Raw genomic sequence first — 25,551 nt, 5'->3', positions numbered from 1 at the left:
GTACTATCTCTAAGAATTTTCTCCATTAATTAATTAATTAAAGAACTTACTTTACATCTGACTGTGAGGCTCAGTACACCACCACCAACTACAAATCGACTCAGTGAGTTGCATAAAAAGGGCCAATGAGTCAACATACAGGAGGGAGATTGAAAACCTAGATGAATGGTGCACCAACAATAATCTTGCACTCAACATCACCAAATCCAAGGAGCAATTGTTGACTTCAAGAAGGGAAAACCAGATGTGTATGTTCCAGTGATCAATGGGGGCTCAGAGGTGGAGAGGACGAGTGAATTTAAGTTCTTGGGAGTCACTATCTCGGAGAATAATTCCTGGAGCCAACACACTAATGACATCGTGAAGAAAGTACCTAAGTGCTTCTATTTCCCCAGGAGTTTGCAGAGGGATTTCTATGACATTGAAAATTCTATGACATCGGAAACCTTTGCATATCTCTACAGATGTGCAATGGAAGGTTTGCTGACCTGCTGCATCACTGTCTGGTACAGGTATTAGGACATCAGTATCTCTGGCAGTAAAGCTCTGCAAAAGTTAGTGGACAGAGCCCAGGACATCACAGGCTCTCCCCACCATTGAAAACATCTATGGCAAACACTGCTGTACATGCACACCACCCAGAACACGCTCTGTTCTCTCTGCCACCATCAGAAAAGAGGTGTAGGTGCCACAAGAATCAAACCATCGGGTTCAGGAACAGCTGCCACCCCTCCACCATCAGACTCCTCAACAACAAACAATCAGGAACTCTTAAAAACTTTTACTTTTGCACTTTATTGTTTGCTTTTTTTCCTCCCCCTTCTCTATATTGCAAAGTTGTTTACATTTCTTTATTTGTTTACATGTGTACAGTTTTTTTGCACCACCACTAATAAGAGGTAATTCTGCCTTGCCTGCAGGAAAATGATATTACCATGGACTCTGACAATAAATCTGAAATCTGAATCTGAACCTAGAGCATTGCCGTAATTTAACTGCTATTCAAAAGAAAAGAAATCTAGAACTACTGATACCACTATTCTCAATAGGCTCAATAGATCTTTCCAATGAAGGCTGAAATTTTTCTAAAATTAATTCTAGGACAATAAAACAAAAGTTGTAAAGTTAAAAGATTTTAATTTGGGGTGCTTTTAGTTTGCAGTTTCATAGCAAAATTAATTTCTTTGTTCACAAATGAAGGCCCCTCAATCCTACCTTGCCATGCAAGATAAAAGTGGCTGCTCTTATTGTCACCTCAATTCACCGTTACCATTTGCCCACTGTAACCTTGCTAATCTGCTCGCATTGTCACAGATTCATGGTCCACTAACAGAAAAAACACTTCTTCATCTTAAAAGGATAACTTTTTTGTACCACATCATTTTTTATATACTATATCTATTAAAATGGCCATCTTACCATAATAGATAAATTATGTATATGAAAATGACATTATCAACTTTGGTGACAATAACAGAAAGGCAGATTATCCTAATGGTGAGAAATTAGTGAAAGGGGTAGGTGCAACAAGACTTGGGTGTCATGATGTAGGCTAGAATGCAGGTACAGTAGTCAGTGAAAGAAAGCAAATGGCATGTTTGCCTTTATTGCAAGAGTTTTGAATAAAGCAGGGAGGTCTTATTGCAGTTGAATAGGGCCTTATTGCCTCTTGAGTATTGTGTGCAGTTTTGGATTCCAAGTCTGAGGAAGTTAATTCTTACTGTTGAGAGGCTGCTGCCAAGATTCACAGACTGATTCCTATAATGTCGTATGCAGAAAGCCTGAATAGACTAGGATTATACTCACTTGGATTTAAAAGAATGAGAGGGACTTTTACTGGGACATATAAAACTCTAACAGGACCAGACAGGTTAGATGCAGGAAGAATGTTTCCGATGTTGGAGAAGTCCAGACAAGAGGTCACAGTCTAAGGAGAAGGCATTAAGGACTGAGATAAGAATGAACTTTTTCATTCAGAAAATTGTGAACTTGTGAACCTTTCTATCAATGAAAATTGCTCAGGCCAGTCAATTAGGTATATTCAAAAGGGTGTTAATGTAGACCTTTTGGCTGAAGCGATCAAGGGGTACAGAGAAAAAGCAAAATAGAGTGAAGTCACATGATCAGCCATAATCTTATTAAATGATGGACCAGGCTTCATCCTGCTGCTTTTTTTAAAATTTCAATGAACACGCTGTTAATTATCTCAGGAGCATGTTTACTAACTAACTATATTGAGGGGCTGTATGGCCTAACTTGCTACTTTTAAATTATTTTCTCAGTCATGCTCTGCTTTTTTCTTAGCTTGGACATTTGTTCATCTTGTTATGAGCCCAGAAGACCCCAAAACCCAGCAGCAATAGATATTCACCAAGACAAATGGTTACTTAAACAAAAGTTGCTTTTAATTATCTTTAAACATGAAAACAGGATCACACTTTAACTTATCACTATTAACTTAACTAACCTAACTTAACCCCCTTCCAATTCTAAGTGCACGTGTATGTAATTTGTGTGTAAGTTCAGAAAAGTTATTTGATTCACAGTCCAATCTCACTTCTCATTCCTCCAAGTTTACTGGTTGCAGGCAATTCTTATACTGTGCACAGAATTTAACATTTATGAAGTTCACCAGGCTTTGGTGCTTGAAAGGTAAATACCGCTCAGGAAGATTCTTGAATTTTCAGAGAGAGATTTGTTGTTCCTGGACACAAACTGATCCCTTTTAATCAGCCACGTCAGTATCTTGCTGAATAAATTTGCCCCATCAGGGTTTTCCAAATGATAACCTCTTTCTTTCAGGTCACCCTGGAGTTCCTCTTTGTTTCTCTTATTTCAAGAGAAACATTAGGCAGCCAATCCTCCCCTACAATATGAACCACAAGGGCTTTGACCAGGGTGAACTAAGCACTCACAACCCATCTTCCAAATGGGATTTTTCCACAAGCTTTCCAGTTTATCCTGTTCCAGTCCCAGCTGCTGCTACTGACTGTAGAACTGCAGAACTGAATTCTCTCTCTCTTTCCCTCTCTCAGTCAAAGAAAAAGCCTGTTTTTCTAACTCTGCTTGCAAAACCACATGACCCTTGTGGTCATCAGTGGGCGTTGGAAACCACATGGCGACTACCGCCACCTCAACAAGCCTGACAAATATCCCGCGCCCCATATCAAAGACTTTACCGCCAACCTGCAGGGGGCACGGGTGTTCTTCAAAGTGGACCTCATATGGGGTTACCACCAAAACCTAGTTCACCCCCAGGACATCCCCAAGACTGCAATTGTAACCCCCATGGGGCAAGATACCTCTTGACCATGGTTAACCGCTCAAGGTGGCCTGAGGTGGTCCCGCTGGCTGATACCACAACAAAAACCTGTGCCAGGGCACTCAAAGACAAGTGGGTGTCCAGATTTTGGGTCCCAGAGCACCTAACCACAGTCAGGGGGTCACAATTCACCTCTGGGCTCTGGACATTGCTGGCCAACTTCCTGGGGACACAGTTCCATCACACCACAGCGTATCACCCTCAGGCCAAAGGGTTGGTGGAGCACTTGGCTCAAGGGTCTCAACTAGGTGGACGAACTGCCTTGGGTTCTGTTGGAAATTTGTAGAGCGCTGAAGAAGGACTTCAATGCCTCGGCCGCGGAGATAGTTTACAGTGTGCTCTTAATCATTCCTGGCCCCCGAAAGACCCCACGGCAACCCTTGAGAACTTGCAGTGGAAACTGGGGTCTCTGATCCCTCAGCAATCCCAACCACACGGCCAGCCAAAACATAACGTCCCCAGTGACTTAAGACTTGTCAGTATGTATTCATGAGAAGGGGCGCACACCTACGAGAGACCTACAGGGTCATCAAGGACAAAGGCTCCATCTTCGTCCTCAACATCGGCAGTAAGGAAGAGACTTTCACTGTCAACCGCCTGAAACTGGAATATCTGGACTGTAATGAATCGGTCTCCACTTTTTCGCCACGACACAGGGCCAGACCGCCCAAGGCAACAGACAATGGCCAGGCTGCCGGTTCTGGTGGGTGTCGTGTAGCAGCCTGCGCACAGAGACACAGACAAACGCAGCCATCGCGCGGACCCGGGGGTAACATCGGCCGTCATTCCAGGTGATCTCACGGATGGCAAGAAGATTGGGAACACTGGTCAATCCCAGGCCGGTGTTCCGATGATGCAGAGCCATGACTTCAGCACTTGGGGCCCAAATAAGCACAACTGCCAGAGCAATCTTCCCCTTCACTTTGGTGTGCGTATTGTTCTTCTCCACGCTCGCATAGTGCAAATGCTACAACGGAAAGATAAATCGCTGGGAGAGGATGGATTCCCTGTCAAGTTTTGTAAAGGATTTAAAGATTTGTTATTACCTTTCATTATGAGGGTAGTTTAAAAAAAAAAGGCAGTGGAAACACAAACACTTAGGGAATCTTTCTCAACAGTTATTATTACAGTTCTGCTCAAGAAAGATAAAGATCGATTAAAACCATCCTCATATAGACCTATTTCATTATTAAATAGAGACTATAAAATTATAGCAAAAATGTTAGCTAATAGACTGGCACATTATTTACCAAAATTAACAAATCCAGATCAAGGTGGTTTTGTGAAAAAAAGACAATTGGCCAACAACCTGGTTAGACTATTTAATATTACACATTTGGTGCAGCCCAGGGGGAATCTAAGTGGCTTTGGATGCTGCGAAGGCACGTGACAGACTAGAGTGGGATTTTTAAAATTCAAAGTAATTGAGAAATTTGGATTAGAACAATCATTTATTAATTGGATAAAAACACTTTATTGAAACCTCAAGCTAAGATTGTCACCAATGGTCAGATGTCTCAAGTTTTCCAACTCAGTACGTCAAGTAAACGAGGCTGCCCATTATCTCCAGCTCTATTTTAGCAATAGAACCACGAGCAGAATTTGTTCATCAGGATCCAAACATAACAGAGTTGAGTGAACAGGAAAGAAAATATGATAAATTTATTTACTGATGATGTATTTGACAAATCCGACCAAATCTCCAGCAAAATTGCAAGAAATCTTGGAAGATTATGGTAAGGTTTCTGCTTATAAAATAAATTTTGATCAAAGCCAAATTAGGCCCCTAACAAAAGAAAATTATAGACAGTTACAACAAGGAAGTAAATTTGATTGGCCACAAGGAGATATTAAATATTTATGGATAGTATAAACAATAATCTGTGGAATTTATATAAATTGAATTACCTCCTCTTGCTTGGAAAGATTGAAGAGGATTTACATAAATGGAGGAGCCAACCCATTACTTTGAAGGCAGGATCAGTTGTATTAAGATAAAAGTGATGCCAAGACTACAATATTTATTTTAATCCTTGCCCATTCTTACACCAATAAGTTTTTTTTTTAAAGCACTTAACAAGCACATTAGAGGGGAGGAGTCACGTGATGGAGTAGTGGCCGGACGGTGAACTCCAGCCCTCTCCAGAAAAGTCAGAAAAAACAAAGCAAAACACAAAGGCACAGAAGTAAATATCAAAGTAAAGTGAATATAAAGGTGGAAAGAAGATGGCGACGAAAAAAGAAAAGTCGAAACCAACGGTAAGAAGAGAGGAAGAGAAGACAACGGAAGATGAAGGAAAAGGCCTTACCTGTTCAAAGAGGCCCGCGGTGGAGAGAGAAACCCTCTCCCTCAGGTCAGTAGAATATGGACTACAAAAATGGCTCGCTGAGCCGAGTAAAAGTGCGCAACCGCGCATGCGCGAGGAGTCACGCATGCAAAAAAACACACCGACGGGAGGGGTGACCAGCTGGGGAGTCGATCTCCACAGCCGGCAACGACAGCTGCAGAACACCTGCAGCAAGAGGAGAACATAGAAGACAATGAAAACAAGAAAGAAAAGAAAAGGGCAACAAAGAAACAACAGATGGCCAACCCAGAGGAAGAGGAAGAGGAAGAGTACAGTGAAATAGAAGAAGAAGGGAAAGGCAAGATAAAGGATATACTTTCTCTTATTAAAGAATACATGGAGTCATTTAAAGAATGGCAAGCGCAAGAATTTAATGATTTAAGAAGAAGAATAAACAATACAGAAGAGAAAATGAATAATAGATATGACATCAGAAATGGGAAAGAGAATGGACAAGGTGCAAGAACGAGAAGCAGCAGTAGAAATGGAGGTAGAGGACTTAAAAAAGAAATTAGAGGAATCTAATAAAAAAGTTAAAGAGACACAAGAACTGTTAGCTCAGAAAATAGATATAATGGAAAATTATAACAGAAGAAATAACATAAAGATAGTGGGCCTTAAGGAAGATGAAGAAGGCAAGAATATAAGAGAGTTTATAAAAGATTGGATCCCTAGGATCCTAGGATGTCCAGAACTACAGCAAGAAATGGAAATAGAAAGGGCACATAGAGCATTGGCCTTTAAACCACAATCACAACAAAAGCCAAGATCTGTTTTAGTAAAATTCCTAAGATATACTACAAGAGAAAAGGTACTGGAGAAAACAATGGAAAAAGTAAGAGAGGACAATAAGCCACTGGAGTACAAAGGGCAAAAAATCTTCATTTATCCAGATATAAGTTTTGAACTCCTGAAGAAGAGAAAGGAGTTCAATACAGCAAAGGCGATTTTATGGAAGAAAGGGTATAAATTTATACTAAAGCATCCAGCGGTATTGAAAATATTTATTCCAGGACAACAAAACAGACTATTCTCGGATCTAGAGGAAGCACGAAGATTTGCAGAACAATTACAAAATAGACTGAGAGATGAAGACGTGTAACGAGAATACAAAAGACTGCAAACTAAAAAGACATAAGTTTTGAGCTCCTGAAGAGGAGGAAGGAATTCAAAACATTGAAAACGATCTTATGGAAAAAAAACTATTCTCGGATCCAGAGGAAGCGAGGAAATTTGCAGAACAACTACAAAACAAACAGAGAGATGAAGACATGTAATAAGAGTAAAAATGACCACGATTTATATGTATGTGGGTAAAGAGGTATATGTCTGTATATGTATAATGTGCATACATGAATGTATCTGTATTTTGAGGAAAATATAGATAGTATAGACAAGAATTAATAAGGGAAGGAAAAGGAATAGAGGGAATAAGGAGGGAATTAAAAGAGTGACCTTTGTCACATATGAAAAGTGAAATCTTTTCTGGGGGGGCTGGGTGGGGGGGTATTACGGTCACTGCAAAATCAGCTGACGCTTGCGAGTGAATTCGCAAATCCAAATGGAGAGGGGAGATGTGGTTGTCCGAAAAGGGATAAAGGACAACTCAGGAGGGGAAGGGGGGATTGGGGCTAAAGAAGTTTTAAATAGGAGAATAAAGAAAATGTTGATGTTTTAGGAATGTTGTCTTATAAAGGATTCAAAACAAGAAAACAGAAATGGATAAGAAGGAAAGGTAATGATGGAGAAACGGAAAGGGAAGATAAACAAAGTATAAAATGGCTACGTTGAACTATATGACTTTAAATATTAATGGAATACATAACCAAATTAAAAGGAAGAAACTGCTAAATTTACTGAAAAAAGAAAAAATTAATATAGCATTTGTGCAAGAAACACATTTAACTGAATTGGAGCATAAGAAATTAAAGAGAGATTGGGTAGGACATGTAACAGCAGCATCGTATAATTCAAAAGCAAGAGGAGTAGCTATATTAATTAGTAAAAATGTGCCAATTAAAATAGAAGAGGAAATAATAGATCCAGCAGGGAGATATGTAATGATAAAATGTCAGATATATTCAGAGTTTTGGAATCTACTCAATGTATATTCACCTAACGAAGAAGATCAAAAGTTTATGCAAGATATCTTTTTGAAGATAGCAGATATGCAAGGGAACATATTAATAGGAGGGGATTTCAACCTGAATTTGGATTCAAATATAGACAAAACTGGGAAAAAAATTAACAGAAAGAACAAAGTAACCAAATTTATAATTAAATCGATGGAAGAAATGCAACTTTTGGATATATGGAGGAAACAACACCCAAAGGAAAAGGAATATTCATATTACTCGGCTAGACATAAAACATACTCAAGATAAGACCTATTTTTGTTATCAGCTCGTATGCAAGATAGAGTAAAAAAAAACAGAATATAAAGCTAGAATACTATCGGACAATTCACCCTTAATATTGACAGTAAAGTTAGAGGACATCCCTCCAAGAATGTATAGATGGAGATTAAACCCCATGTTACTTAAAAGGCAGGATTTTAGAGAATTTATTGAAAAACAAATTAAAATGTATTTTGAAATAAATACGGAATCAGTGGAAGATAAGTTTATACTATGGGATGCAATGAAAGCATTCATTAGAGGGCAAATAATAAGTTATGTAACCAAGATGAAGAAGGACTATAATCAGGAAACAGAGCAGTTGGAAAGGGAAATAGTAAATATAGAAAAAGAATTAGTAATGAAGGAAGATATTACTAAAAGAAGAGAATTAGCGGATAAAAAAATAAAATATGAAACACTACAAACATTTAAGGTGGAGAAAAATATAATGAAGACAAAACAGAAATATTATGAACTAGGTGAAAAAACGCACAAAATCTTAGCATGGCAGCTTAAGACAGAACAAGCTAAGAAAATGGTATTGGCATCAAGGAAAAAAGACAAACAAATTACATATAATCCAAAAGAAATTAACGAAAACTTGAGAGAATTCGATGAACAATTATACCGAACTGAAAACGAAGGGAAAGAAGGGAAAATAGATGAATTTCTAACTAAAATTGAACTACCAAAACTACAAATAGAGGAATAAAATAAATTAACAGAGCCATTTGGAATAGTAGAAATACAAGAGATAATAAAAAAATTACCAAATAATAAGACACCAGGAGAGGATGGATTCCCAAAAGAATTCTATAAAACATTTAAAGACTTATTAATTCCGCCCCTACTGGAAGTAATCAACCAGATTGATAAAACGCAGAGTTTACCAGATTCATGTAAAACAGCAATAATTACAGTAATACTAAAGCAAGGGAAAGATCCACTCACACCAGCGTCATGTAGACCAATATCTTTACTTAACACAGATTATAAGATAATAGCCAAATTATTAGCAAACAGATTAGCAGAGTATGTACCGAAAATGGTAAATCTAGACCAAACTGGATTTATCAAAAAAAGACGCACAACAGACAATAATTGCAAATTTATTAACTTAGTTCATGCAGTAGAAGGAAATAAAGCTCCAACAGTAGCGGTTGCTTTAGACGCAGAGAAGGCCTTTGACAGAGTAGAATGGAATTATTTATTCAAAGTACTACAAAAATTCAGTTTACCAGAGAAAAATATTAATTGGATTAAAGCATTATATAAGGGGCCATTGGCGAAAGTGACAGTAAATGGATATATATCAAAACAATTTAACTTAAGCAGGTCCACACGGCAGGGATGCCCACTATCACCTTTATTGTTTGCGTTAGCTATAGAACCACTAGCAGAATTGATAAGAACAGATAATAATATAAAAGGAATAAAAATAAAAGACAAGGAATATAAAATCAGTTTATTTGCGGATGATGTTATAGTGTAATTAACAGAACCAGAACTATCAATAAAAGAATTATATAAGAAATTGAAGGAATATGGAGAAGTGTCGGGTTACAAGATAAACATAAATAAAAGTGAAGCAATGCCTATGAATAATGCGGATTTCTCAAAATTTAAGAAGGAATCACCATTTAGATGGCAAATGCAAGCAATAAGATACCTAGGTGTACAAATAAACAAAAATCTCGGCCAACTATATAAACTCAATTATTATCCACTAATGAAAAAATTACAGGACGATTTAGAGCATTGGAAAGATTTACCACTAACACTAATAGGAAGGATAAACTGTATTAAAATGAACATTTTTCCAAGGATATTATACTTATTTCAGGCATTGCCAATACAACTGACAGAGAAATTCTTCAAGGAGTTAAAGAAAATAATAAGGAAATTTTTATGGAGAGGGGGGAAACCGAGGATAGCACTAGATAAATTAACAGAATGGTATAAACAAGGAGGCTTACAACTGCCAAACTTTAAAAATTATTATAGAGCTGCACAATTAAGATACCTATCAGATTTTTATCAAACAAGGGAAAAGCCAGATTGGACGAGATTAGAATTAGATAAAATAGGGAAAAGATACCTGAACACATATTATATAAATGGGATGAAAAATTGGTACAACATAGAACTTCTCCAGTATTACATCATCTCCTCAATATTTGGAAGAAGATTCATGTAGAAAGAAATAAAACAAATTACCAAAACTAATATTGACGCAAAACAAGTTACTCCCTTTTACAATAGATAACCTTTCCTTTAGAGAATGGGAAAAAAAAGGGATTAAAAGAATAGAAAATTGTTTTTCAGGAAATAGATACTTATCCTTTGAACAAATGAAAGATAAGTACAAATTAACTGGAGATACAGCGCTGGCATATTACCAAGTGAGATCCTACTTGAAGGATTAATTAGGAAGCAGTTTCTGTTTGCCAGAGGGAAGTAACCTTGAATATGTGATTACAGATACAATGTTAATCAAAAGATTTATAACAAATATGTATATTAAACTGCAAGAAAAGGAGAATGAGGAAACAAATGGTAAAACTAAACAAAAATGGGAACAAGATTTAAATATAAAGATAAAAAAGGAAACATGGGAGAAGTTATGCTCCGGAGCAATGAGAAATACAATAAATACGAGGTTACGTATGATACAATATAACTGGAAACACAGGCTATACATTACACCTCAAAAGTTAAATAAATGGGACCCAACAGTATCTGATAGATGTTTTCGATGTAAAAAAGAAATGGTAACAACAATTCATGCAATCTGGACATGTGAGAAAGTAAAAAAATTTTGGGAACAAGCACGTTAGACAATTCACATCAAATTCTAAGATGCCAAATCTTCATGGAAAAACTTACTTGGGGGAGGAGTCACGTGATGGAGTAGTGGTCGGTTGGGGAACTCCAGCCCTCTCCAGAAAAGTAAAATAAAGACAGTGAAAAAACGAAGGCACAAACACAAAAACCAAAATAAAGTGAAAATAAAGGTGTGGAGAAAATGGCAGTGAAAAAAGAAGTCAAAAGCAACAGGAAGAAGAGAAGAAGAAAGGTCATCGGAAGAAGAAGGTGCAGGCCTTACCTGTCCGAGGAGGCCCGCCGCGGAGAGAGAAGCCCGCTCCCTAAGGTCAGTTGAAGTCCTGAACTCGGGACTACAAAAATGACTCACTACTCGTGCATGCGCGATGCGCAAGACAAAAATAACACTGACGGGAGGGGGGACCAGCTGAGGAGTCGATCTCCACAGCTGAGATTGACAGCCACAACAAAACAGCAAGAGGAAGATACAGAAAATAACGAGAGCAAGAAAGAAGAGAGTAAAAAGAAATCAAAGAAACAACAAATGGCCAACCCAGAGGAAGAAGACCAGCAGCAAGACACTGCTAATAAAAATAAGAAGACTAAAAATACCCAACAAAATAAAACAAACAAACCAACAAGAAAACCAGAAGAGACAGAGGTAAAGTACACAGATCCTGGAATGGACTCAGAAGAAGAAGAGGAAGAACAGAGAAATGGAAGATGAAGGGAAGGGCAAGACAATGGATATTTTTTTTTAAAAGAATATATGGAATCAGTAAAAGAATGGCAGTTACAAGAATTCAGTGAAATAAAAAGAGTAAAAAGTACAGAAGAAATAATGAATAGATTAGATATGATCATGTCAGATATAGGAAAAAGAGTGGACAAGGTGGAAGAACGAGAAACAGCAGTAGAAATGGAAGTAGAGGACTTAAAAAAGTAATTAGAAGAATCTGATAAAAAAGTTAAAAAGACACAAGAGCTGTTAGCTAGGAAGATAGATATAATGGAAAATTATAGAAGAAACAATATAAAGATAGTGGACCTTAAGGAAGATGAAGAAGGCAAGAATATGAGAGAATTTATAAAAGAATGGATCCCCAGGGTCCTAGGAAGACCAGAACTACAGGAAGAAATGGAAATAGAAAGGGCACACAGAACATTAGCCCCTAAACCACAACCACAACAAAAACCAAGATCCATTCTAGTAAAATTCTTAAGATATACAACAAGAGAAAATATATTGGAGAAAGCAATGAGGAAAATAAGAGAAGACAAAAAACCACTGGAATACAAAGGTCAAAAATTTTTTTTCTATCCAGATATAAGTTTTGAACTCCTGAAGAAGAGGAAGGAGTTTAATGCAGCAAAAATGATCCTATGGAAAAAAGGATATAAATTTATGCTAAAGTATCCAGCGGTACTTAAAATAGTTATTCCAGGGCAACAAAACAGACTATTCTTGGATCCGGAGGAAGCAAGAAAATTTGCAGAACAACTACAAAACAGACAGAGAGAGGAAGATATGTAACGAGAACAAAAATGACCGCAAACTAAAGGTATGTGTGTATGTATGTATATATATATATATATATGTATGTATGTGTAGAAAAATAGAATATAGGTAAGAATTAAGAAGGGAAAGAAAGGGAAGAAAGGAAGTATGGGGGGGGGAATTAAGAGAGTGACCTTTGTTGTATATGAAAATTAAAATCTTTTCTGGGGGGGGCTGGGTGGGAAAGTTACGGTCACTGCGAAATCAGTTGACGCTTGCGAGTGAATTTGCAAATCCAAATGGAGAGGGGAGATGTCCTTGCCCGACAAGGGATACAGGTCAACTCAGGAAGGGGAGGGGATAGTGGGGTTAAAGAAATGTTAGAAAGGAGAATAAGGGAAATGTTTGATGTTTTAGAAATGTTGTCTTATAAAGTGTTCAAAAAAAGAAAGCAGAAATGGATAAGAAGGAAAGGTGATGATGAGGAAACGGAAAGGAAAGATAAACAAAGTATGAAATGGCTATGTTGAACTATATGACTTTAAATATTAATGGATACATAACCAAATCAAAAGGAAGAAACTGCTAAATTTACTGAAAAAAGAAAAAATTGATATAGCTTCCGTGCAAGAAACACACTTAACTGAAGTGGAGCACAAGAAATTAAAGAGAGATTGGATAGGACATGTAACAGCAGCGTCATGTAATTCAAAAGCTAGAGGAGTAGCTATATTAATCAGTAAAAATGTACCAATTAAAATAGAAGAGGAAATAATAGATCCAGCAGGGAGATATGTAACGATAAAATGTCAGATATATTCGGAGTTTTGGAATTTACTCAATGTATATTCACCTAACGAAGAAGATCAAAAATTTATGCAAGATATTTTTTTGAAGATAGCAGACACGCAAGGGAACATACTAATAGGAGGGGATTTCAACCTTAATTTGGATTCAAACATGGATAAAACTGGGAAAAAAATTAACAGAAAGAACAAAGTAACCAAATTTATAATTAAATCGATGGAAGAAATGCAACTTTTGGATATATGGAGGAGACAACACCCCAAGGAAAAGGAATATTCATATTATTCGGGTAGACATAAAACATACTCAAGGATAGACCTATTCCTGTTATCAGCTCGCATGCAAGACAGAGTTAGGAAAACAGAATATAAGCTAGAATATTATCGGACCACTCACCCCTGATATTGACAATAGAGTTAGAGGACATCCCTCCAATAATGTATAGATGGAGATTAAACTCCATGCTACTTAAAAGGCAGGATTTTAGAGAATTAATTGAACGGCAAATTAAAATGTACTTTGAAATAAATACGGAATCAGTGAAAGACAAGTTTATACTATGGGACGCAATGAAAGCGTTCATCAGAGGGCAAATAACAAGTTATGTAACCAAGATGAAGAAGGACTACAATCAGGAAACAGAACAGTTGGAAATGGAAATAGCAAATATAGAAAAAGAATTAGCAATGAAGGAAGACACAACTAAAAGAGAATTGGCAGATAAAAAATAAAATATGAAACACTACAAACATATAAGGTGGAGAAGTACATAATGAAGACAAAACAGAAATATTATGAGCTAGGAGAAAAAACGCACAAAATTTAAGCGTGGCAGCTTAAGACAGAACAAACTAAGAGAATGGAATTGGCATCAAGGAAAAAAGACAAGCAAATCACATATAATCTAACGAGATTAATGAAAACTTCAGAGAATTCTACAAACAATTATATCAAACTGAAAACGAAGGGAAAGAAGACAAAATAGATGAATTTTTAACTAAAATTGAACTACCGAAATTACAAACAGAGGAACAAAATAAATTAACAGAACCATTTGAAATAGTAGAAATACAAGAGATAATAAAAAAACTACCGAATAATAAAACACCAGGAGAGGATGGATTCCCAATAGAATTCTATAAAACATTTAAAGATTTATTAATTCCTCCCCTTCTGGAAGTAATCAACCAGATTGATAAAACTGGATTTATTAAAAAAAGACGAACAACAGACAATATTTGTAAATTTATTAACTTAATTCATGCAGTAGAAGGAAATAAAGCTCCAACAGTAGCGGTTGCTTTAGACGCAGAGAAGGCCTTTGACAGAGTAGAATGGAATTATTTATTCAAAGTACTACAAAAATTCAGTTTACCAGAGAAAAATATTAATTGGATTAAAGCATTATATAAGGGGCCATTGGCGAAAGTGACAGTAAATGGATATATATCAAAACAATTTAACTTAAGCAGATCATCAAGGCAGGGATGCCCACTATCGCCCTTATTGTTCGCGTTAGCCATAGAATCACTAGCAGAACTGATAAGAACAGAAAATAAAATAAAAGGGATAAAAATAAAAGACAAGGAATATAAAATCAGTTTATTTGCAGATGATATTATAGTATACTTAACAGAACCAAAAATATCAATAAAGGAATTACATAGGAAATTGAAGGAATATGGAGAAGAGTCGGGGTACAAGATTAACGCAAATAAAAGTGAGGCAATCCCAATGAATAATGCGGATTTCTCAAAATTTAAGAAAGAATCACCATTCAGATGACAAACGCAAGCGATGCGATACCTAGGTATACAAATAAATAAAAACCTCGGCCATCTATATAAACTTAATTATTATCCACTAATGAAAAAATTACAGGACGACTTAGAGCATTGGAAAGACTTACCACTAACACTAATAGGTAGGATAAACTGTATTAAAATGAACATTTTCCCAAGGATACAATACCTATTTCAGTCATTACCAATACGCCCAACAGAGAAATTCTTCAAGGAGTTAAAGAAAATAATAAGGAAATTTTTATGGAAAGGGGGGAAACTGGGGATAGCACTAGATAAATTAACAGAATGGTATAAACAAGGAGGCTTACAACTGCCAAACTTTAAAAATTATTATAGAGCCGCACAATTAAGATACCTATCAGATTTTTATCAAACAAGGGAAAAGCCAGATTGCACTAGATAAAATAGGGGAGAAGATACCTGAACATATATTATATAAATGGGATGAAAAATTGGTACAATGTAGGAATTCTCCAGTATTACATCATCTGCTCAATATTTGGAAGAAGATTCATTTAGAAAGGAATAAAACAAATTACCAACTACCAAAACTAATACTGACACAAAATCAGCTAATCCCTTTTACAATAGATAACCTTTCCTTTAGAGAATGGGAGAAAAAAGGGATCAAAAGAATAGAAAATTGCTTTTCGGGAAATAAATTATTATCCTTTGAACAAAGGAAGGATAAATATAATCTAACTCACGATACAGTGTTGGCATACTACCAACTGAAATCCTACTTGAAGGACAAATTGGGAAGCAGTCTGAGGTTACCAGAGGGAAGTAATTTTGAATATGTGATTACAGACACAATGATAATCAAAAAATTTGTAACAAACATGGATATTAAACTACAAGAAAAGGAGAATGAGGAAACAAATGGTAAAACTAAACAAAAATGGGAACAAGATCTAAACATAAAGATAAAGAAGGAAACATGGGAGAAGTTATGCTCCGGAACTATGAGAAATACAATAAATACGAGGTTACATATGATACAATATAACTGGATACACAGGGTATATATTACACCTCAAAAGTTAAATAAATGGGACCCAACAGCATCTGACAGATGTTTTCGCTGTAAAAAGGAAATGGGAACAACAATTCATGCAATCTGGACATGTGAGAAAGTGAAAAAATTTTGGGAAGATCTAAACCAGATATTAAATAAAATCACAAAAAGCAATATACCAAAAAACCCAGAGATCTTCCTCCTAAGTAACAAACAAAGAATTTGGACTTGATTTGGATGGTGCACAAAAGAGATTTGTTATGATAGCCCTAGGTGTAGCAAAAAAATGTATTATGTCAGCCTGGAAATTAGAAGATAACTTGAGAATACAACAATGGTATATAGAAATGAATAAATGTATTCCATTAGAAAAAATAACATATAATTTAAGAAGTAATATTACAATATTTGAACAAATATGGGAGTCATACATGAAACATAATAGAGAAAACCTACCGGGGACATCTGCCACCAAAAATGACAGAAGGAGAAGAGAATGAAAAGAACTGACTCAGTGGAATTTCTTGTTTGTTTTTATTGAGTGACATCATTGTTTGACGGGTTTAATGTATCCTATTTTCTGAACTTTAAATGAATGGGAGGGGAGGTAGGGAGGGAGGGAGGGGAGGAGGGAGAGAAAACGACATTGTATATGTTCAAGAGGGAAAATGTATGTATCTTGATCAATGTGGTTTATAGTGTGAAAAATAAAAATTAAAAAAAAAGAGAAACTTACTTGGGATTATTCATTGGGTGGACTATGATTAAGCAATTTTTTAAAATATCATTTGGCTGCCCAATTCAAATTTATAGCTTCTTTATTTGAAGGAGGGGATATTCCAGATTGGGCTCATATTGGTGGGTGAAAAGAGCAGAAGATTTCATTTATAAATGGAATATTAAATTATTGCCTGGAAAGACAGATAACTCCATTCTAAAACACATAACTTGAATATGGCAACAAATGAATAAAGATGGGGTTATCTTCAAAAACAATATCAAAAACAAAAACAAAGTTAAAATCAATGATATTAGGAATAAAATTCTTGATACTTGGCTCCATAAAGGGATCAAGTGTATCGAGGATTGTTATTAACAAGGACAATTTATATAACCATATAACAATTACAGTACAGAAACAGGCCATAATCGTTCAATTTAAGTGAAACTCCATTAGTTCCACCTATCTGCTCCCTGCCCATAACCTTCCAACCCCCTCACATCCATGTACTCATCAAACCTCCTCTTAAATGACAAAACTGACCCTGCTGCAACCACCTCTTCCAGAAGGTCATTCCACTTAGCCATTACTCTCTGAGTGAGGAAGCTTCCTCTTATGTTACTTCTAAAGTTTTTCCCGCTAACCCTTAACTTATGACCCCTCGTTCCAATCTCTCCTCCCCTCAAGGGGAAGAGACTATTCACATCATCTCTATCAAATCCCCCCTCAATCTTCTACGCTCCAATGAATAAAGGCCCAGTCTACTCAATCTTTCTCCGTATTCTAGTATATGCAATCCAGGCAACATTTTAGTAAATCTCTGCACCCTCTCTACCTTATTGATATCCTTCCTCTAATTTGGAGACCAGAACTGCACACGATTCTCCAAACTTGGCCTCACCAATGCCTTGAACAGTCTCAACATCATCTCCCAGCTCCTATTTTTCTATGCTACGATTTATAAAGGCCAGCATACCAAAAGCCTTCTTTACCACTCTATCTACATGAGACTCCACCTTCAAAGAATGCTGAACTGTTATTCCAAGATCTCTGTTCCTCTGCGTTCCTCAATGCCCTCCCCTTCACTGATTATGTCCTGTTTTGATTATTCTTCCCAAAATGAAACACTTCACACTTATCGATATTAAACTTCATCCACCATCTTTCAGCCCACTCTTCCAAGCAGTCCAAATCCTTCTGCAGTCCACAAAAACCATCCTCACTTTCCACAACTCCCCCTATTTTTCTATCGTCCGCATATTTATTCACCCAATTTACCATCCTATCATCCAAATCATTAATGTAAAAGACAAACAACAAAGGACCCAATATTTGAACAGCTAAAACATAGATGCGGTTTTTTTTAAGAGATCGTTTAGGACCAGCCAATGTGTCGTGACACAGAGGCTCTTTTTTGAAATGAGATCACTACAAGTCAATTTATATCTAAGATGTATTTCCTATTGTAGAGCAATAGCCTGAAACCAGGCTTGCACAAATCAAGGGAAAGGTGGCAGATGGAATTGGGGAAAAGGATTCAAGAACAAAATTGGTCAAAATTGTGTTCTGATAATATGACATCATTTATTAATGTCAGATATAGATTGGTACAATACAATTTTATGCACTAATTTTACCTTACACTGCAAAAATTACATGGTTTAAAATCTGAAAGTCCAGACTCGTGTTTTAGGTGTGGTATAAAAGTTGGAACATTTATACATTCAACCTGGCTATGTGCGATAGGAGCTGGCTGATGGAGGACCTCAGTTTTCTTCAGGCTGACTTCCAGGCCAAACATTTTGGCAGTTTCCGCAAAGCAGGACGTCAAGCGCTGAAGAGCTGGCTCTGAATGGGCAACTAAAGCGGCATCGTCTGCAAAGAGTAGTTCACGGACAAGTTTCTCTTGTGTCTTGGTGTGAGCTTGCAGGCGCCTCAGATTGAAGAGACTGCCATCCGTGCGGTACCGGATGTAAACAGCGTCTTCATTGTTGAGGTCTTTCATGGCTTGGTTCAGCATCATGCTGAAGAAGATTGAAAAGAGGATTGGTGCGAGAACACAGCCTTGCTTCAAGCCATTGTTAATGGAGAAGGGTTCAGAGAGCTTTTGGTATGACTTGGCAGTATTTCCAATCTATCACATCTGCAGTATACTTCCCACATTTTCCTCAAAAGACATTATATTTCACATACCCCATATCACAACCATTCCATTTATTAAACTTATAACGGTTTGTGTATCCAAGGCGATCACCTTGGTCACCATAAACTTGAAATCAATTGACAGGTCAGCCTTTTCGTTTTACCGTGGGAAATCTCAGCATTCGTAAAAGTGTTGCACGTTGGAAACCTTGTTTAGTGACTAATGTTATGCAAACTATCATGAATAATCAAATGACGGGGGAAGGGCCACTGAAACCTTGAGATTTTCTTCTTAAATTCTTCTCCACTCTTTGAGTGAATAGTTCCATTCCTCGAAAGAAACGGAGGTCAAGGTGATTAGACTCGGACATTGTTTACAGCCAACTACATCACCATTGATGGATGGAAGAAAGATCCTGGTGCGACTGTCCTTTGAAGCACCAATAAACCATAGCAAATGGAAAGTGAAAGGGAATGCGTGTGCTGGGGCAGGAGCCAGAGCGAGAGGCCCGCGGCCTGGCCGAGCCAGGGGTGGTGGCGGCTCCCGACCGGGCGACGTGAGACAACCCGGCACCGACGTGCAGTGCAAGGAGCCCCCTCACCTGGAGTCAAACACGAGCTTTCACTCCCCACCTTTTCACCCGAGAAGACATCACCCACCTCACGAGCATTCCACCTCCGCAGCCGCACGTCCAACCATCACCGCCACGGGCCCGTTCAAACTGTCGGCCGCCACGGGCCCCGCCCAGGCAGACGTGACCAACGATGTGCCTGCGTCAGGCAGCGCATTCGGGAACCCGGGAAGACTCCTCCCACCGCTGGCGGCGCTGTCACTCCCCCGGCGACAGCCCATTGGCTCACCGTGTGAGCAGTGTCCATCAAACATCTGGATAACCTTGTCGAACTGGTCAGAGGGATTGGGGAGACTAATCGATTCTTCAAATTGCTATTACGATAAAGGCAGTAGATTTTCCCGTAACGATGGTTTGAGAATCAGATAACGTTAATCGAAGAAAGGAACAATGTTCAGAATAAAACTTTAAAACGTAGTAAATAATTGGAGAAAATTCCAAGAATCATAAAGATCAGCCAAACGCCTTATATCGCACCTCATACAAAATGTAATAGCTTATAGTTTAGTGTTATTATAGGAGTTTAGAAACAGGTTTTTTTAATGGTAGGAGTTCTGAAACAGTTATAGAAGGTAGAAAGAAAAAGCTAAAATGTTCTTTGTGTAAAATGGCGCATGAAAAAGCAGAACAGAGTAAACAAGATAACAGAGGAATTTAAGCAGACATAGAAATATGCACGTACACACACAAAGGGGGTGAGGAAAGGAGGTGTGAGCACGGGATAAGAGAAAGTTGGAGTCAGTCAAGAGTCAGACGAATAGGGAAAAGTGCCAAACCAATCCAAGAAGGACAAACGTAAGACAAATGTAAAGGGGGGTGAATTAAAAATTGTATAAAAACAAAGAGGCTTCCCGCCCTCGGGGTACTTTCCCGAGGTAAGGGGAGAGTACCCAACCTTGCAATGTTGTAAATATAAATAAATGTTCTTTGTTCTCAACTTTTGTCTCGAGCATATTTTGTGAACGCGAAGGCACTTCTCACAAATTGGGGACTCAACCGGGATTTGAACCCGGGACCTCTCGCAACTCTGTGTCTATTTGCCTGTTTCCTGGCCCTCTCATACAGGCTCCTACGGACTCCATCTGGGGAGGTGGTAGTTGGAGCCATGGTCTTTTCCAGTTCCAGGTACGTTGCCGTTCTAATTAAGGGGTCCCCTGGATTGCCGAAGCCAGGAGACATACATATCCAGCCCTGGGGTGGACAGCCACGAGACCCACCGCCCCCACGACACCAAAGAGCCAAAAACGTCCTGCCCCCGAAGGAGCAAATCTTAAAGGTAACATTTGCTACGCATTGGACTGGCACATTCGACCAAGCCTCAAAGATCCTCTCCTGTCTCATTCCACCTCCCTTCTCACCTCCCTCAGTGCTGCCCCGTATCCAGTAGGACTTTTCACAACTCAGCTGGGAACAGAGGGGTAACAAATATTTTTCACACAGCTTGTAACATCAATTAGTTTAACAGCAGCAATGAAACAACCCATCCCCACAATAGAGAGTAAAAGACAAATTTTTAACATTTTCTTGGATCCTTCTTTCGCAAAGTCAATTTAACTCTATCGGGGTGTAACTCAGACCACCACTCGGAGTCCCGTGGGTCCTCGTGAGTCTCGGGGGGGTGAACGATACGCTTTACTCGCTGAACATGCGTCCAACCCTTTTCTCGAGTGCGAACTGCAGTGTCTGTAACAAGAAGGACACAAAAAGGACCATCCCAGGTTGGCGTCAACTTAACATCTTTCCAACTCTTTATCAATACCCAGTCACCGGGTTGAATGGTATGTATGGGGAATTCCAAAGGCGGCGTCTGTGCTAGAATCCCCCTTCTTCTCAGATCAGCCAACGTGATGGAAAGTTCCTGCAGATACTTAGATATAAATTGGTCATTTGCCTCCAGTATTGGGAGGTCTGTATGGGAGCCCAGATAAGGAAGGCCGAACATCATTTCATACGGGGAGCGGTACGAATACGAATCAAAGCCGGGGGTAAACATTTAAACCAGGAGAGACCTGTCTCAGCACACAGGCGGGTGAGCTGAAGTTTAAGCATCTGATTCATACGTTCTACTCGTCCTGAACTCTGAGGGTGCCATGGGGTATGTAATTGCCAATCTACGCCCAAAAATCTACAGACCTCCTGCAGCACACGGGTCGTAAAGTGTTGTCCTCTATCCGAGTCAATGGTCTCGATAATTCCGTATCACGGAATTATCTGCTCTAGAATTAATCGAACCACTGTTCCGGCTCGGTCATTTGAAGTATGAAAATCTTGAACCCAACGGGTAAAGTGGTCCATCATTACTAACAGGTACTTATAATTACCGAACCTGGGTAATTCAGTGAAATCACCCTGCATGCGCTGAAAGGGGCGCACAGTCAGGCCACGACCGCCACTCATGGACTTACGCATGGAGGCTTTATTTACCCGTTAACATAGGGGACACCCCTGAACACTTTGCTTAGCGAGGGTATAAATACCAAAGCAATAGTACCGGCTACTAAAGGCATCAACCAATGCCTGTGTTCCCCAGTGCGATTGCAGATGGAGTCCGTTTATAACCTGTCTTGCTACTGCCGGATTTAATACTTGTAACCCGCCTGTTGTCCACCACAGTCCATCTCAGGCTTTATACATCCCCTGTGTCTCCATCTGCCTCTGCTCTGCCCCGGTAAAAATAGGATTTTTCTGTAACTCCTGGGGTACAGGTAACAACACGTACATTTGTATAGTCTCTCCCATGGATGCTTCCTTTGCGACCTCATCTGCCTGTCTATTACCTCGGGCTTCGGGGCTTTCCCCTATCTGATGTCCCCGTACATGAACCACGGCCACCTCCTTAGGCAGCATTAAAGCATCCAAACATTTGATTATTAAATTTTCATGGACTAACTTTTGGCCCTTTCCTGTAATTAACCGCCGTTCCTTCCAAATTTTTCCAAAGGTATGTACAACTCCAAAAACATATTTAGAATCTGTGTGAATTGTTCCTACTTTCCCCTGTAGCCCCTGGAGGGCTCGACACAGTGCATATAATTCGCATGTCTGAGCCGACCAGAGACTGGGGAGGCGACCAGCTTCGATAACAGAACCATCTTTTCCATCCACTATGCCATATCCACTGTAACGAGTTCCTTCTATACAATGAGAAGAAACATCTATAAACCATCTCTCTCCCTCACATAGAGGCTCATCCCCTAGATTGCTCCGGATCTTAGTTTGAAAATCAATTATTTCCAAGCACTCATGTTCCAGCTGGTCATAGGCCGTCTCACTTGACGGAGATGCTAAGAATGCAGCTGGGTTCTGGTCCCGATTAGTAACCAGCGTCAAGTCATCTCGGTCCATCAAAATTGCCTCATATTTTAGAATTCTCGAATCAGTCAACTATCTACCCCCACGCTGTAACAGAATAGTTCTAACTGTGTGCGGGGTATGGACAGTCATGGGTGCGCCAAAGGTAATCTTTCGACCCTCTTCTACCAGGACAGCGGTGGCAGCAATAGCCTGGACACAATCTGCGGCAAACTGGGTCCAATACTTTGGACAAAAATGCCACTGGTTGCCGGAGCCCCATTCGCTCCTGGGTCAATACACCCTTAGCTGCCCCATCTTTTGCATTAGTAAATAAGTCAAATGGTTTATTCAAATCAGGTAATGCCAACACTGGAGCCTTGGCGAGACAACTCTTTATCCTCTTAAATCCCTCCATTTCTTCCTCTGTCCAAACAAGAGAATTATCTAGGCCAGCTAACTTATCATACAAAAATTTTAACAAAGTAGAATAATTTTCTATCCAAATTCGGCAATATCCCACCAGACCAAGGAACTTCCTGAGCTCTCGGGCATCCTTGGGAGGTGGGACCTGCAAAATACCACGTATTCTCTCCGGGCTTATTCGCCGACACCCTGACTAATTAGATGGCCCAGGTATTTTACCTCTGGCTGCACAAATTGCAATTTCGCCTCACTTACTCTCAGCCCCTTTTCTCCCAGAAAGTTAACATATCCACCGTATATTGTTTGACAGCCTCCTGTTCTTTTCCTGTGAATAATAAATCATCTACATATTGTATTAGTTGACAGTCTGATCTTTTTGGAGCTTCTTCCAATACTTGTTCTAATACCTGGCCAAACAGATTAGGGGACTCTGTAAAGCCTTGCGGGAGAACTGTCCAGCGATACTGGTTCTTTCGTCCAGTATACGGGTTTTCCCATTCAAAGGCAAACATGTCCCTATTACCCTCATCCAGAGGGCAAGCCCAAAATGCTTCTTTCAGGTCTATCACACTAAACCATTTACTATTTGGATCTATTTTTCCCATAATAGTATATGGATTAGGCACAACGGGGTATCGGGCCAGAATTACCTTATTTAACTCTCGTAAGTCCTGTACCAGCCGATAAGTACTGTCTGGTTTTTGAACTGGCAGTATTGGGGTGTTAAAGGGGGACATACAGGGTTCAAATAACCCATCCAATAATAATTGATCAATTACGGGTTGCAGCCCCTTCCTTCCCTCCATTGGGATTGGATATTGCTTTCGTCTGACAATCTGATTGGGGTCTTTTAGCATGACCCGAAGTGGGGGAACATCCAACCCCCTTCTATTTCCCTTCTTGGCCCACACCTTGGGGTCGATCAACTCGCGATCTTCTTGTGTCAATGTGTAGAACTGGACCCCAATTCCCTTTCCTTGAGGCCGGGTCCCAATAACCAATAAATCCTGCAAATCCCGTCCCAGCAGGCAAACTCCTGCCTGGGGAACCAGTAGAATGTCTCCCCTTTTTACTTTTCTCCCCATTTGTATCCTGAGGCCCCTTGCTTCTGGAACTTCAAAATTAGATCCCCCGACTCCCGAAATGACTACTTTTCCATTAGACACCGTTCCTTTGGGTTTGGTTCGAATACTAGAACGAGCTGCTCCTGAGTCTACCATGAAGATCATGTCCTCTTCGTGGGGTCCTATGCTTAAGTTTACCAATGGTTCTCCATGCAGCCCCACAGCACTCTTTACGGGAGATTCCTGACTTCCCTAATCTTCCTCATCCATCAGGGCATAGGACCGTGTGTCCCTAGCCCTCTGAGGGCATTCCCTCTTGAAGTGTCCCTCTCTTTTACAATAGTAACAAACCTTGGGCCCTGTCTGCCATCCTTTGTTGGGACCACCTCTTGGGGCCCCCACTCGTGGTCGGGGACCCTGTGGTTCGTCCCATCCTTCAAATCCTGGCCCTCCTTTTTCTCTCATTCCCATCCATCCGCCCGGACCATTGGTCCGGCGTCTTTGACTTCCCTGCTGTCCATCTACGACTTCCTTTATTGCCTTCATTAATATTTTCACCTTTCCTTTCTGCTTATCCTCACTTCTCTGAACGTAAGCTCTCTGGGCTATTTGTAGAAGTTGTGATAATCCCTGTTCGTGCCAATTTTCAGTCTTTTGGAGTTTCTTTATGTCTGGGGCTGAATTTGTAACAAATCCTGTCAAAACTAACTGTTCCCCCGCCGGCGACTTTATATCTAACCCTGTATTGCCGCCTGCAATCGAGTCAAGAAAGCTGAAGGAGTCTCCTCTGGGCCCTGAGGGACTTCAAATGCCTTTTTAAAATTTTGCCCCTTGGGTACCGACTCTCTCATTCCCTTTATTAAATTAGCCCTATATACTTCCATTCGAGTTCGGCCTTCAGCAGTTCCTTTATCCCAATTTGGATTCACCAAGGGAAACTTACCTTCTCCCGCCACAGCTCCTGGTCCTCCTTGGTGTTTCTGATCCCATACTCTAATTCCCGCTTGTCTAATCATTCCCCTCTCATCTAGAGTAAACAAAACCTTAAAAATGGACATTAGTTCATTCCAGGTGTAAATATTTGGTCCCAAAAACTGATCTAATTGCTCTGTACAGGCTTGGGGGTCCTCTATCAAAGACTTCATTTCTCGTTTAAAATTCCTCACTTCCATACTAGTTAGCGGAACATTAACAAATCCCATCGCACCTCCTGGACCCTCCCAAAGGCACCTCACGAAGGGGACACATGCGCCTG

General features: G+C 39.3%; 1 protein-coding gene across 8 annotated transcripts in view; it reads right to left on the bottom strand.

The window, feature by feature from the left end:
• The window catches only part of ankle2 (ankyrin repeat and LEM domain containing 2), a 90,194-nt gene extending 70,541 nt beyond the window's left edge, over nucleotides 1–19,653 (bottom strand). For 2 of the 8 annotated variants that reach the window (XM_069932559.1, XM_069932560.1), the window contains exon 1: nucleotides 19,544–19,652. The gene's annotated coding sequence lies outside the window, so the exon portion shown is untranslated. Of the gene's footprint in view, nucleotides 1–10,955; nucleotides 11,147–11,175; nucleotides 11,568–19,516 lie in introns of those variants that run through there. The other 6 variants (XM_069932556.1, XM_069932557.1, XM_069932554.1 and 3 more) reach the window with 6 other exon arrangements.
• Nucleotides 19,654–25,551: the final 5,898 nt, after the last annotated feature.

The sequence above is a fragment of the Narcine bancroftii genome, chromosome 4 (assembly GCF_036971445.1).
Source record: "Narcine bancroftii isolate sNarBan1 chromosome 4, sNarBan1.hap1, whole genome shotgun sequence".
In the NCBI taxonomy this organism is placed as follows: domain Eukaryota; kingdom Metazoa; phylum Chordata; class Chondrichthyes; order Torpediniformes; family Narcinidae; genus Narcine; species Narcine bancroftii.
This window is presented reverse-complemented; position numbering and strand designations above follow the sequence as displayed.